Source organism: Solanum pennellii, chromosome 10 (assembly GCF_001406875.1).
Source record: "Solanum pennellii chromosome 10, SPENNV200".
NCBI classification, from domain to species: domain Eukaryota; kingdom Viridiplantae; phylum Streptophyta; class Magnoliopsida; order Solanales; family Solanaceae; genus Solanum; species Solanum pennellii.
In genome coordinates this window covers 12,029,791-12,032,829 of record NC_028646.1, presented here as the reverse complement: position 1 = coordinate 12,032,829, position 3,039 = coordinate 12,029,791, and the positions used below count along the sequence as shown (strand labels likewise).

The 3,039-nt window shown below is 33.9% G+C and overlaps 1 long non-coding RNA gene across 1 annotated transcript in view; it reads left to right on the top strand.

Annotated features, from left to right (window-relative positions):
• The window catches only part of LOC107032068, a 3,930-nt gene extending 1,875 nt beyond the window's left edge, over positions 1 to 2,055 (top strand). The window contains exon 3 of the long non-coding RNA XR_001458308.2: positions 1,357 to 2,055. This is a non-coding gene — a long non-coding RNA (uncharacterized LOC107032068). The remainder of the gene's footprint in view (positions 1 to 1,356) is intronic.
• The last annotated feature ends 984 nt before the right edge of the window (positions 2,056 to 3,039 follow it).

The window sequence follows — 3,039 nt, the reverse complement described above, 5'->3', positions numbered from 1 at the left end:
GGGGGGGGGGGGGGGGGGACTGGAAATATATGAGTTAAATAATTTAAATTTATTTTTTTAGGTTGAATTTTTAATTTTTTTTTTCTTTTTTTCTGTTTTTGGCTTGATGCTGCTCTTTTATTTGCATCAGGCATTTGCATTTGATGAATCAATAATATGCAAGCAGTAAGCTCTGTTGTTAAAGGTCACTTGGGCATCTTATAAAAATTTTTCCATTAAGAGTCAATAGAAGAACCATTGTTTATTTTTTGTGGATGAGTTTCACATGAAAAATAGTGAATATCCTAATTATATTATTAAATATTTGTATTATAGAGCAACTAGTTTCAAAATGGTTGATTCCTTGTCGATAAACAACAATTTAATGTTATATTGGATGGCTCCTCGCAGAGTTGATGCTTTATTGATGACTGACTCTAATGTATTAATATGTGGTATATTGACGGACAAGGTTGAAACTTAATACTGCTTTTCACTCAGTAGACTCAAGTATAATCAAGTATAAGTTGATATAGTTGACTTACTCTTCCTTTTTGTATATGTATTTCTTTCTTCCTAAAGGATATAACAACCAGTGTTATAATGTGAAGTAAATATTTAGGATATTTATCAACAAAGGTAGATGTGTTCCGTACCTATTCTCAGAATGAGTTTTTCTTGGTGTGTTGGTTAGGCTGTGACAGTTTATCCACTAAAAATTTTCTTCAACCATTTAATTGTTCTTTTAACTTTGAACAGAATTTTTACTTGTTATAGTGGTTTCTGGACAAGTTTGCTCGCACCTTGACTATCTCACTGAAAAGCTTGCTGAAACCTACCTTACAGATGTCCAGAAACTAGCTTACCATGATTGAACTTGGGAGTGAGAGCGCACAAAACCTTTACAAAGTGAATTGATTGGTCACTGCACCCATTAGATAGTATTTGTCTTTATTTATTTCTTTTGATGAGGTGGTTTCATTGATGGAATCAAGAAGATTCAAAAAATACAAAAGATTATATGTACAAAAGTGAGTTTGTTACCTTCATAACAAGGTGTCCTATACTAAAGATAAGGAGCTATGAAGTCCAAAAGAGTGTCAGGGGAATCTCCGGGGACTAGCCTTAAGGGGGTGGCTTGAATTTGGTATTTCATTGGAACATCGTTTCTTGTGGCTTGAATTCGGTATTCATTGGAATATCGTTTCTTACATATTACAAATGTATCACATTCTGAACTTTTAAACGTGAGAAGGTGAAAGAATGTTGTTGATCCTTATTTTGATACTTATTTAAGATCGCATCAGTTCATTTGAGTTGAACACATGATAAGTTTGTTTATACATGTTATATTAAGTACTAACAACTTCTTATCAGAGATGGGGCTGAAGCTGAGCCAAATGGTCCTGGTGTTGCAGGGGGTTCTCTGAGAGTTATTTTCCTTGAAGGAACTGTACAATGGACTGTGTTTTGGACAGCTTATTATTGGTTCGAAGAGTTTGCGGACGCTAAAGCTTTTCTGTTTTTTGGGAGATTGGGATAAGATTCTGGAATTGAATGCTGAACAAGTCAGTGAAGTTGTTAAAATTCATCTTGAGAGGCTTTAGGTCAATGATATTGGTCTTGCTTCTATTTCTAGTGTGATCTTGAGATAAACATTGAATTAAAGGTAAAAGAAGAGAAGATGTGGAAAGAAGATCTATGAACTTGTTATTGAACATTAAGTCTCTGAGTCCAAGTTCCATTTTATCAGACTGCTTAGAGGAAAAAATCACTCTCATTCGTTTTCCATCATTTATTGGAATTCAAACTCTGGTAGATAGGGTGGTCGGATCAGTTTTGTGGTTTCATGAAGGTTGTTGTTGATAATGGCAAATGGGGTGACTACTGTTGTAGTGTGTGAGTAGGATTAATTAGCATTGATTTTGGTGGTAGAGCCCTTAAAACATTGATATATTTAAAGTATGTTTTCCTTGAAACATAACGTCCTCAGAAACTTCGAACATTAACTGTGAACAACATTAATAACTTGAAAATATGAAGTATCAAAAAGGATGAAACATATTGTGAGGCTCATTTTTTCCTGTCCACTTATTTGGCATGACTCAACAAATTAGTTTTCTCTAATAGTGAGATGTATTACCTCTTAACTAGTCTTTTTGAATTCATACACTTCTTTTCTTTTCTTAGCATGTGTTGTACAATTTGTAGGGAAAAAGATGTTCAAATTCAGCTGGAATGGTATGTCTTTCAGATAGATAATTATTTAGTTCCAATAAATCTATATATCTATATATGCTAAATGGAATAGCTATGTTCTTGTTTATGATGTTTAGGAATGTCAGTTTCTCACTCTTGCATGACCTTCCATCTTGTGTTCCTGACAATCTCAATACCACTTTGTCTGTGAAGCAAGGAAGATAGATGATAGGATAGGTCATTGCTAGATATAAAATAAATCGCCAGGATCCAGAAAGGTCCTCTTGGTACATCTGCTAGTAGTTGGACTATGTACATCCAACACATGTACCAAGTAGGTTATGAAAAAAGAAAAGATCACACAACAAAAACATGTGAATATCTGCACATCTGGAAAATATTTGTTAAAAGAAACGATAGCAATATAATTATGAAGAATGGGAACTCTTTTGTGGCAAACTATAAATTTATTCGCCACAAGTAATCCGAACTAAGTCGTAAAATCTGTGTTTTCTGAATAAGTCTTTCTCGGCACCAAGGAGTCATGGTTAATTTAACCCCATATCAATGATCAAAGGTTGATTCTAAGATTTTGGCTCATGTTGCAAAGTTTTCTCTTAAAATTCAACTAGCCAGCATATGAATTCATGAGATGATTCAATTCTTTGGATTTTGATTTTATGTTGGAAAGTATTAAGGAATCAACTACTAAACTACCTTGTATACAATTTTACATACCATAATTGAGGGGAAAACAAAGAGTAAGATTGATTTGTAAGCCAGGTCATAACCAAAGAAAAAACATGCTATAACATCGCTTCATATCCATATTCTGAAGGACAATTTCCCCCCCCCCCCCCC